The following is a 13,087-nucleotide window of genomic DNA, read 5'->3' as shown; positions in this document are numbered from 1 at the left end:
CAAGGAACACATTGTGGGAGTATTAGTATGGGATGCTATTCTCACATTCCACTTTATGTAACTTACAAGTCCACTTTGATAGGGGTATCTATGTGAAATTCTAAATGAATGTATGTTTCTCTAGTGTCTAGTTATGGAGTGTGGACTTTTTAACCATACGAAGTAAGTCTATAATGGGTAGTCCTGAGGATCACTTGGATGTGCATCGAAGGGATTGTATGGGCGGTTCCTTCATGTATTTCTTTAGTGAATCTTAGGATAACCTTGATTAGGAAAACTTCAAGGGAAATTACTGTGATACTTTATGAAGTTTAACGAAAGTTGCTTGAGTGCACTGTAATGTGATTTTTAGTGATAAAGTTATGGAAGTTCTATTTGATGTGTTAAATGATTCTTGATAGGTCATTTTACCTCTATATTCATGAATAATTAACTTAAATTGCATGAAATCTTCTTTCTATTAATATGTCCCTTTTTTGTATGTTATTCCATATGCCATACTAAGTACAATGTTTGCACTAACCCTATACTTTTCTATACTCTGTAGGTATAGGTTGGAGGGAAGTTGAAGGTTTGAACGAAAGCTTGGGAATCAACTCTCTCAACTCTACGCATGTCCTCATATATTCGAGGGCCTAGTCTTAAATTCTTTAGTTCTTCTTTACTGACTTATTATGTATTTTTTTTTGATGTAAAGGATTGTGTTCCTTAGAAAATAAAGTAATATCCATAACTTTGCTTGTGACAACAATACTAATCGTTAGTATTTATGAATTATAATTTCTTATTATTATCATTCCGGTGAAATTTTTTAATTTCGCACTACTTTTCATGTCTTATGTGATGCATGATAGCTAGTAGGCTAGTATAAGACCTCCGAAAGGACATGTACGCAATTGTTCTGACCTAAGGTATACCCCTCAAGTGACATAGGTGAAGCTAGAGACTAACATACTTTTCATGAAAGTATAAGGTCCTAAAATGGTCTATAATGTTGTATTGAGGGAGTGTATAGTTTTTAGGTGATTTGGAAATGAAATGTCAAGGGACAACCAAGACATTCGACGACTAAGTCACCTATGTACCTCATATATGTTTTTTCAGTTTATATATGATTCATAAGGTTACAAGGTCCTTAAATGAATTTTTATGGTTTTTATATGTAGTGTGTCAAGTTTTGCAAAATTTGGAGGTCAAACTTCCATGAACATCCATATCATTCAAAAGGTTTGCTTTGAAATGACCTTGTGTATCTTGGCATATTTCGTCAAGATTTACGTGTTTGTTTTAGATGAATGTCACGTGAGAGGTCCTAAAATCGTATACAAACTTATTCGGGATTGAAACATACTAGTGAAAGTCAATATGGATTATCCAACGGTCGTTGGGGAACAACCCTTCTCAAGAGCAAAGGTTTTCTAGACCAGGACCAAAACTACTATGACAAACGACGGCTTGCGACACAGTCAACACCCGTCGATTGTTGTTGTGGGTTAATACTTAGACTATAGACTTCAATATCCCAAAGATAATGGTTTCATGCGGAGGTTTACCGTTAAGTTAGGGGTGAAGTTGTAAATTCAACCCACTTTCAAATAAGATAAAGGAGGTTACTTTATAAGCCTTTAATGCTTAGAGGATTTCACTCTCGAAAATCAAAACACAAATTTCCTTAAAAATTCCACAAAACTCGATTGGTGCAAAAAATCATGGAAGGGCTTAGATTGGATGTTTGATTGGTGATTGTTCATCGAATTGGAGGATAATCCTTATTGAGGTATGGTTTTTTATCCTTGAAACTCTATTCATCAAGGATCGTAATTTCTAAAGATTTTTCTAAAGTTTTCAAAGATGAATTATCCAATTTCATGATATCCATGGGTTCTTGCATGAAAGGTTTTCATGCATTGTATATTGATTGAATTGTTTTTAGTTAGATGATTTTAACTTAATTAAACTATGAACCCATGAAATTGATGAGCCCTAGTTTTTGACTACTTTTTCGGATTAAGTTATATTGAATTAATACTTATGGATTATAGTGTAATTTTATATGGGCTATTGATTGATGTAATAATTGTATTGAAATGGTATATAGGTTGTATTATATTGAAGAATGTATACTAAAATGACCTCATAGAGTATCATAGTTTTTTTATTGAATTGATGTTCATGGACTTGTGTAAGGGCCTTATGGTATTGAATTTGATGATTTAAACATGGATTGTAGTGGAGATTATGAATTGGTTGTACACTGCCCTAATTATCTTTATTTTATGTTAATTAGATTTTAGTGATATTGTAATTTGTATGGTCCACTTATGATGGCGGTGTTATGTGTTTTAATTTCAATTAATGTGGCTTTGTCGGCGTTAGTTTATGTATTATTATGATAATGTCCTTTTCGTTACTACTTCAAGTACTATGATGATTTGTGTAGTTGATTTATGTGATGTATGAGCATATCTGTCTATATGTGAAGTAATGTGAAAGTATGTGTTCCTTCCATTTTTACTAGGAAATCATGTTAGACTATGACTATGTGTTCACATGTTTAGTCTTAGAGTTGACGCATGATTGTTCCTACTTGACTATATAAGTCTATGATAATTATACTGATTATGTTATAGTGATGTATAGGATAACATAAAGATAATAAGGTTCATTCATAAATGTTTCTAAGAATGGTATGATATATGTGATTAAGTAAAGAATGTTGTGTCATGTTTTGGAAGACTTGTGTCCCTTACTTGATACATGTATGAACAATATGTGAATATCAGATGTCTTGACTTGGTAGTCTAAGTGCATCCTTTTCATGTACGAATGATCGATATGTGAGACCTTCGTTGATGTTAAGAAGATCTTGTACGTGGATATTTATACCTCGTGGTAAGGTTTTGAATGTTGATGTAGAAGAGCCATAATGGTATTCTTCATTTAAAGAAATGGTGGACATAGGGTTGATTGGCTGGAACGACATCATATCATACTTTGAAAGTTATAATGATTTATCTTAGTCACCATTTAAAGGTAGCTTTAGTGGACCTCTTTGGTAGGGTGAATGTGACTCGATTATGAACTAGATAAGGAACCTCTTCATGTGATCCTTTAGTGTCAATTACTCTATGAGAACAAAGGTAGATCCTAGTGATTGCATTATGGGAAGTAACTCTACTCGAGAAGGACAATAGAGTATAATATAGCTCTAGTTTACAATCAGACTAGAGTGCATAAAATCCCGTCATATTTCTTAATCATGTGTCTACATTGGATGTGTCGTAGATCTATACTTGGCAAGTAGAATATCTTCATCGAAGTAAGTTAGAAATCCAGATTCGATGTATAGCTATCATAGTCTTTGTCAGTTATTGCCTATTTTCATCATGTGGGGTACATACTAGAATCAGAGAAGTTCTATGAAGTTTAGGTTGTGGTATGGGATGTTATATAGGCTTTGAAGGTGTTAATTAGAGTCCTTAGGTCTTGTCCAAGACCGTTTCTTGAATGTCCTTATGTGATGAATGAGTCTTAAATGAACTGATATATGAAATGACTAGAGTTAGGAAAACTTGTTAAACAAATCAGTACTTATCTGTAATAGGATAAGGGTTGTCTAGTTAAGGATTGAATGGGGCATAGGAATGTTCACTATCACGACCAGAATCTAGGCCCTGGATGAGACCGGCGTCGTTGACCTATTAGAGGTCGCAGACAAGCCTACATACGTCATTCTAACTTCATGTAGGTTAATTTTTTCGGAAAATTTGTACTTTTTATTTTGTTATTTAGTGATAAAAATTTTGAACTTAACATCATAGGCGTTCACAAATCAACCATCTAATATACTTATAATCAAATGAAAGAAATAGTTCATAATTGCATTCAAAGTATTTTTGCCAAAACGACATCAATACATAGTCTAAAATAAAAGTGGAAAGAAACACTAGTGGAACATACTCAACTAGCTAAACCCTATGTGTAAGCTAGATAATCATGGTAGACATCCTAGAAAGCATTACGACCTACCATGTCCGGATTAAAGCCCCACATCCGGATAGCTTTACGTCAACTTGTAAACTCTAGCGTCCGCCTGTGACTGCACCTAAAAACATTGAGTTGTATGGAATTAGTACACACTTGTACTAAGAATAGGTTTATGTAAGCAGACACCAAGGACATGCATGATTAAAAATAACTCTTTCCTTAAACATGATTATAGAAAGTAAAGTTAGTGGACTTGCCAAATTGGGATTACGGATGTTAGTGAACTTTCCAAATTTGTATTAGGAATGTCATGCGATGAGAGTAACATGCATCATCATACTTATCATATCGCACACAACACATAACATCTTACAAATGACATATATCATATTGCATATAGCGCATAACATCTTTTATAGCATTCATTCATATGCCATGAGATCTTCGAATCACGGAATAGACATTAAGACTTCCCAAAATGAGGGCTCAACATATGGGACCTGAACTATGGAGTCTTCATTAGCAAACATAGAGTCTGCTTCCTCCATTCATACGTAGTTGATTTAATTAATTTATAAGCTAGTGTAAACACCATCTATACCTAGGATGAATTTAAGACTCTCATCGGGTTTGCTGTGCAACGACCAAGAATAACATAGTATCATTACTTGAGTCTATCTCACCTCTTGATTGTCCTATCCTAAAATCTTTGGTATAATTCATTTCATCGTGTACATCATCTAAGGCTGGAGTCTTTCATTTATTGAGAACTTTAACATTAACCGACATAGATCACATGAGAATCATATGCTAGACTTATGAATCTATACATACGAGCCATGAGGATTCATTAGTAGTTTGTTAAGTAACTCATAGCTTCCAAAGATTATGAAGTTCAAGACTTATTTATCTTTTATGTAGGCCAAGATTTAGATTTTGATCTAAGTAGGTGACATTATTCTTTAACATTTAATTTATGTACGATTTATGTATCAGTACGGAAATTTGGGGCAAGGGACCCATGTCCGAATCCCTTGAACAACACTTATATTTTTCCTTGATTTTCTTTTTAGTCCTCATGACATTGGGACCTTATATCGAACCCCAACATCAACATTTCTTTTTAGTTTTTTTATTTTCTAGAATATCACTCATTTGGCCGAGGGGTTGTGGGTTCGAACCCCCACAACCCACTTTTAATTTTCCTATCTATTTTCATTGTCCATTTTGGCTTAACCAGTAGATTGTGGGATTAAACCTTTACAACCTCTATTTATTTTTTTATTTATATCGCTTGCGACATAGAGGTTGTGGGTTCGAACCCCCACAACCTCCTATTTTTTTATTTTCATTTGAAAGTTAACAACTTAAGCGTTGGCAGTGAGCTTGTGGGATCAAGCCCCCACAACCTCATTATATTTTCTTATTAATTTCTCTTTGTGTCACCTCCTACAGCAAAGAGGCGGTGGGTTTGAATCTCACTCCTCCCATTATTTTTATAAATTTAAAGTTCCCCTCTTACTCTCTTGTTTGGCCGAGAGGTTGTGGGCGAATCCCACAACTTTCATTTGTTATTTTTTTCAGCTTTTATGTAGTGAGGGCTTGGGTTTAATCCCCACTAACCTCACATGTTTTAATTACAGTATTAAACCTTTCAACCTCAAGTGTTCTGGACGAAAATTCCATCACCAAGTGCTGGAAGTTTTATTAAATTTTCTAGCCTTTAATTAACAATATTCATACGTTCGTTTTGAGGTTGTTACACAATTTCTTAAACACAATTCTTAGGTGTTGATTCATTGTTGTTTTATCATAGCTTTTTCGACTTAAGATCAGCCACCTTGCACTTCATTTAACATCACAATTTACTTATCTTATGCATAATAATTCCAATCATCAAACAAGCCATTTTAGGACTTTAAATGGAGATCAACAACAAACATTTGGCATATTGCACCACATCATTTTCGGTTGACATCATTGAACATGCTTACTATTTCCAAATATAAAATCCTAAGGAACATCGTATTTAACACTTATCTACCAGAAACAATACCAACAACATGATTTCTAAGTTAATTTAATTTGAAATCGGAAAGAGAATAGGTCAAGGATTTCAACAACATAGGGGACAACCCTAGTTTCATACGTTGAATTTTGTTGAAATAAATTTCTCTTGGAGAAAGGATTCAAAGAGATAAAACCAATACCTTTTTGTAGCTCTCCACACCTTCCAAGTGCTTCCCAAAACATCCCCTAAACCTTCAACACAAACCCGTCGAAAAGATGATGCAATGTTTTCGTTTCTTAATTTAGCTTGCTTTCGTGTATTTTTTTTGTAAGTGTTATTATCTTCTGTTTTTGCAGCGAAGAAAAAGAATTTGGACGAGAGAAAGACAGAGAGAGATTTAGGCGTGAGAGAGAGAGTTTGTGTGAGATAGCGTCTGTTAAAACTACTATAGTTGGCAAGACTTAGTCAATTTAAAAAGAAAACATAATAAATAAATAAATAAATAATAATTAATAATAAAATTAGATTTTCCTTTTTTAAATCATCCATTAATTATTAATTATTAAATACATTCACCAATAACAAAAATCACATTAAATCATTGCTCCAATTAGACTCAAACCCGGGTGGAGCAAGACTTCATTTCAAGGGCTCAATTTCGGCCCTCTCTCCCTAAATTGCCCCTACACTTTATTTATTAAATAATTAATTACATATTTAGGGTAATTTTGATACTACCCTTATCCAGGAAAAAGATTATTTTACCCCTAGACCCTTCAAACCTAAGATTCTTCTTTTTGAGTCTGAGAAAGACTCCTTTGAGTAAATCATTCTATTCGAGAGACCTACATTGTTCAACCCAACCTTTCCAAGCTCAAATAGCATCCCAAGTTAGTTGGCTTGGATTTAGTAAACGTTCCAAGGTAAAGTTCTACGGGCATCAATCTGTGTAAACCTTGGTCGAATAGTAGACATTCTTGACACATAAAGCATTTCTTATCTTATCAATATTTAGGGTTGTTACAATTACTTTGTGTATTACCTAGATAAGTCTTAACAATGACTCTAGTTAAACAAGATATTTTCTTATGTATACATCATCTAAGCCGTTGGTAGCCTTAAGGATTATTTAGTTAATCTTGAAAAGGTCATTCATGGATGTTATCTTCTTGATTTACTTAAGTATGTCTTTTGATAGCCTTTGGAAAGGGAATGTAAAAATATGTACGAGTCGATGTATTAAGTTAGAATGATTCTATCTCAGGTAGTCTATGGGATCGATTAAGTGTGTGTGTGTAACGTAGTGTATGGGCTGTCGCTTCACAACTCACTCAAGTGAGAATTAGAATCACCTATTGTAGGAGGATCTCATGTTCATGTGATTGGTGTCTTGTAAGTGTGTCTTCATATCATTATAGGTGGTCTTAATGATCATTTAGGTGTGTCTAGAGAGGTTTTATAGGCAATCTCTTTTTTATGTTACTTAAGTTAGTCTTAGGATAACTTATTGTGAGAGGATTGAATCCTATGAAGAGATCCTTGTGAAGTTGAGAAAAACATCACTATAACCTTAAGGAATAGTCGTTGTAATGTGGCATAGTTCACTATAACGATTTCTGTTCTAAAGTTATTTAGTTATTTTTTATGTGTTTCTAAGGTGTTAAATGTTATTGTTATGATTAAATTTTGATGTCTAAACTAAAAAGATGTGTATTTCTAATAAATGTTTGTTTCATAATTTTTATGCATTATGCCATACTTAGTACATGTGGTTGTAGTAATTCCATGCTTTTATCTATCTCTATAGTGGTTGGTAGGTGAGGAGCATTTTGGAAGCAAGAATTGGATCGTATCACAATTGAAATGAAGTTGAAGTATGTCGTCATTTGACTTGAGGCCGTAGATGTCTTTTATTCAAGTATTATAAAAGACTAAGTATTTCTATATTCGTATTTTATAGGTCATTTCCCAAAGTATTCTAGTGTCTAAGATCTGATGAAATGAGACTTAGTACTTATGAGTTTTATATGAAATATATATTAAACACTATGCAAATTTTTGTTAAAAGTTTTAATTCGGCACTACATTGCATATGTTTATATGCGATGAATGAAATGAAAGGGCTTGTACAAGACCTCCGAGATGTCATGTGCGCCGCTTGCACTCCATTAGTGACATATAATTTACGGTATGGTAGGGGGATGTGACAAGCTTGGTATCAGAGCATAAGTTATGAAATTGGTCTCAGGAATCAAAAAGTCTCATTACGTAACGTCTAGTGGAGTCTTGACCATCGTGTGAGTCACGACACATCTATGGGCGAGAGGCTATAGGATGATAGAACTTCCCTTTCAAATACTATTTCATGCCATAGGGTAAAAGTTATGAGTACTCTTTTCTTATGGTTTTCCTTGTGCTTCTAGGATTATGAATACGAAGAGGACACCGTCTAGTAGAGGTTAGGAGAATTAAGTGAATGAGAAGATTCCTCCTCCAATTGAGAAAGATCCTAAAGATGCTCAAGGTGTTCAAGGTGATCAAGTCCCTATTGTAAGTTGGGGTAATAATGTAGTGGTGGTTCACCCAAAATTGACTAACGGAGAGATTAGAAAGGTTTTGCTTGCCTTATCCTTAGCCGTGATTACTCTACTGAATTTTAGTATGTAGTCTAGAATGAATGTTGTGGAGAGCACTATGGCATATATATTTGAGAGGTTTTGTGAGGATGAATCCTCCAACCTTTCTTGGCTCTAAGGTGGGAGAGAATCCCAAGAATTTATTCATGAGGTGTATATGATAATGCATGCTCTGGGAGTGAGTTCAAGGCAGAAAGGGGAGTTGTCTTCTAATCAATACAAAGATGTTTCTCCAGTGTGCTACACACAATAGAAAGGAAATAGGCCGGTTGACTGGGGTCCTATTGAATGAGAAGAATTTAAGAAAGCTTTTCTTTTAAAGTACTTTCCTCGTTAAAGGAGGGAAGTTATGGTGGAGGAGTTTATTAATCTCAAGCAAGGAAAAATGAGTGCTTGAGGAATACTCTTTGAAGTTCTATATGTTTTCTAAACATGATCTATCCTTTATGTTTAACCCTATCGATAAGATGAGTAGATTTGTGATGGGTGTCGCTTATCTAGTGAGGGAATAATGTCGTACGACCATGCTATATGATTATATGACCCTATCTAAACTCATGGTGTATGCTCAATCGAAGAGGATTCCAAACCTAAAAGGATGTCTAGAAACATAAAAAGTAGTGGTTCAAGTGATAAAGATTAACCTAGGTTAAGAAAGAGGGATCTAACTCAAGAAAAACCTAGGAGGGCTAAGGTTAAATTTTAGAAGGGAGGTGGTTCTCAAAATGAAAAGCCTGCATGTGTAACTTGTGCAACGAAGCACTGTGGGAAATGTCTAGCCTGTACTAGTGGTTGATTTGGTTGTTGTATTGATGATCATAACGTGATAGATTGTGCTACCATTCGGGCTAGAGGAAGAGAGGGTAAGAAAGTTGCTCCTATTGTTCAAAAGGATGATGCTCCAAATAAGAGGTGTTTCTATGCACTCCGGACTAGAGGATCAAAGACGGATGATAAGGATTATGATTATTGTAAGTTCTTGTGTTTCTTTAGCGGAATGTGTTCTTTTTGAGTGGGGAGTTTGGTTAGTAGATGGTATAGAAATTCATAGAACCATGTTGCATGTCTATTGTGTTTTCAAGTCTTGTTGAAATTAAATTTCATTGATTCCTTGCATTGTGCAATTATGAATTTACGACTATGTTGTAAGATGTGTTTATGTTTTTATACATTGCATAGTAGGATGTTTCCATCATGAATTGCCTACAAGTTACATTTTTGAAAAATGTTGAAAAATTTACTATAGCATTGTCTACTTACTGTACAAATTTTGAGAAATTGACATTAATTTTTTGATAAAAAATTGTTTGTATGTGGTTAGAATTTATGTATATGAGTATGATAAGGAATATAAACTGAGTATTTGTTATTTGGAATAGAGGATTTGAGTTTTATAGCATGATGAGTTGTAGAATCTTTTCTAGTTTCTTGTTTTGTTGTGATTCTCTTAATGTCATGAAATTGATGTTTCTTTTAGATGTTTGTACTTTATAAGGTGTTATGTGATATGGTCCTGAGCTGCTAGTTGAATCTCTATTCTTGGAAGTGTTCGGGGAGTGCTAAGGTGTCATTCAAGGACCAATGTTGTCCAAGTGGGGGAGATTATAACACACCTTATATGATTTAGTTGAAGTTAGATACTAACATAGTTTTCGTGATTGCATAAGTCTCAAATATAGTCTATAATTTGGTATTGATTCAGTGTATAGAGTTTTAGGTTATTTGAAAGTGAATCTTTAAGGGATGACCAAGACGTTTGACGACTAAGTCACCTATGTGCCTCATACGTTTTTATGTGTTTATATGTGATTCATGAGGCTATAAATTCCGTAAATGATTTATTATGGGCAATGTCTCATGTGTTGTGAAGTTTGGATCTCAAACGTCCAATAACGTCCATAATGTTTGAAAGGTTGGCTTTTAAACGACCTTGTGTGTATTGGCATGTTTCTAAAGTTATATGTGTTTGTTTTGGAATAAATTCATGTGAGAGGTCATAAACTCATATACAAACATATTCAAGTTGGAAACATCTGGGTAGAATTCCCCAAGGACCATTCAAGGGACCTTGAGGAAGTACCCTTCTCAAGAGCCAAGGATGTCTAACCAGGCCACAAATGACTGAGGCAAACAACGGCTCGTGCTCCAGTAGACGACCCGTCATAGGTTTTGTGGGTCAATAATTATCCTAAGGAACTCAATATCCAAAATTCAAGTCTCTGAACAAAATAACGAAAGAAAAGGACGGGTTTTTTATGGACAAACGGTCCGTTGACTACAAGTTATCGATGGTATTAGTTTCTTGCGCAGATTCACTGTTAAGTTAGGGGTGAAGTCATAAATTCACCCCACGTCAAAATATTATAAAGGGTTGTTATTTAGTTGTATTTTTGATATTCTAAACATATTTATAGGCCTTTAGTACTTAGAAGATTTCATTTCTTTAAATCAAAACCTAAATTCCCTTAGAAATTCTATCGAACGCCATAAGAGTGAAAAATCAATGAAGGTCTTGGATTGGAGGTTTGAGTGGTGATTCTTCATCAAATTGGAGGATTAGATTTATTGAGGTATTGTTTTTGATCTTTGAAACTCTATTCATCAAGGAGCCCAACTTCTAAAGAGTTTTCTAATGTTTTCAAAGATGAATTGTCCAATTTCATTATATATCAATGCGATCTTGCATTAAAGGTTTTAAAGCATTGTATACAGATTAAATTTTTGTTAATAATATGATTTAAACTCAATTAAACTATGAACCCATGAAATTGATGAACTCTAGTTTTGACTACTTTATGGGATTAAGTGATTTGGACTTAATGCTTATAAACTTTCGTGTAGCTTTCTATGGGCTATTGATTGATGTAATAATTTTATTGAATTGATATTTAGGTCTTTAGATAATGATTCTATATTGAATTGACCTAGTTTCATTGAGTATAATAGTTTTTATATTGAATTGATGTTCATGGCCTTTGGTAAGGGCCTTATGGTATTGTATTGGATGATTTAGACATGGATTGAAGTGCAAAGTATAAATTGATGTTATTGTGACCTAATTCTCTTTATGTTATTTCAATTAGATTTAATTATATTATTATTGGTATTGTCCATTTATTGTGGCGGTGTTGTGTGTTTTACTTGCAATTGATGTGACCTTGTTGGTGTTTTTTTATGTATTATGATGATCATGGCCTTATCGGCACTACTTAAAGTACTATGATGATTTTTGTAGTTGAATTATGTGTTCCTTCTATCTATATTAGCATATCATATTAGACTATGACTATGTGTTAATGTGTGTAGTCTTAGTTTTGTTGCATGATTGTTTCTAATTGACTATATGATTTTATGATGGTTATATTGATGATGTTATAGTGCTTTATAAGATCAAATAAAGATTATAAGTGTCATTCGTAAATGTTTCTAAGAATGGTATGCTATATGTGATAAAGTTAAAAATTTTGTGGCTTGTTTTGGTGGACTTGTGTCCCTTACTTGATACATGTATGATTGATATGTGAATATGAGATTTCTTGACTAGGTAGGCTTAGTGTACCCTTTTCATGTATGAACGAATGATATGTGAGACCTTAGATGATGCTAATAAAGTCATGTATGTGCAACGTTAAACCTAGTGGTAAGGTTATGAATGTTGAAGTAGAAGAGTCGTAATGGTATCCTTCATGTAAAGATATGGTTTACATAGGGTTTATTGGCTGGAATGAAAACATATCATCCTTAGGAAAGTCATAATGAGCTATCTTATTTAAAATTGAAAGGTAACCCTAGAGGACCTCTTCGGTAAGATGAATGTGATTGGGTTATGTACTACATAAGGAACCTCTTCATGTGATCATTAAGTGTCAATAACTCTTTGAGAAATAAGGCAAGCACCGAGTAATTGTGTTATAGGAAGTATCTCAACTTTAGAAGGAGACTAGACTACATTGTAGCTCTACTTGAGAATAAGAATAGAGTGCATAAAAGACTGGCATATTCCTTAGCCGTGCTCCTACATGGGATGTGTCGTAGTTGTACCCTAGGACAAGTAGAACACACTCATAAGAGTAGGTTATTGCCTTTGCTCGTCATGTGGGATACCTACTAGCATTAGAGAAGTTCTATGAAGTTTAGGTAGTTGTATGGTGCATTATCCAGACACTGCATAATAGGCTTTGAAGGTGTTATTCATAGTCCCTAGGTCTTGTCCAAGAACATTACATGATTGTCGTTATGTGATGAATGAGTCTTAAATGAAATATTGAATGAAATGACTAAACCTAAGAAAACATGTTGAATGAATAAGTACTTATCTAGAGTAGTTAAGGGTGATCTAGTTAAGGTGTTAAGGGGGCATATGAATGGTCACTTCGTATCTTACCTTGATAAGACTTAAGAATGACTCTATTTAGGGATGATCGTTGATTCGGTGGACATGGTTTTAGCCTTA

Source organism: Solanum lycopersicum, chromosome 3 (assembly GCF_036512215.1).
Source record: "Solanum lycopersicum chromosome 3, SLM_r2.1".
NCBI classification, from domain to species: domain Eukaryota; kingdom Viridiplantae; phylum Streptophyta; class Magnoliopsida; order Solanales; family Solanaceae; genus Solanum; species Solanum lycopersicum.
The sequence above is the reverse complement of the archived record's forward strand: the minus strand, read 5'-3'. Positions refer to the sequence as shown.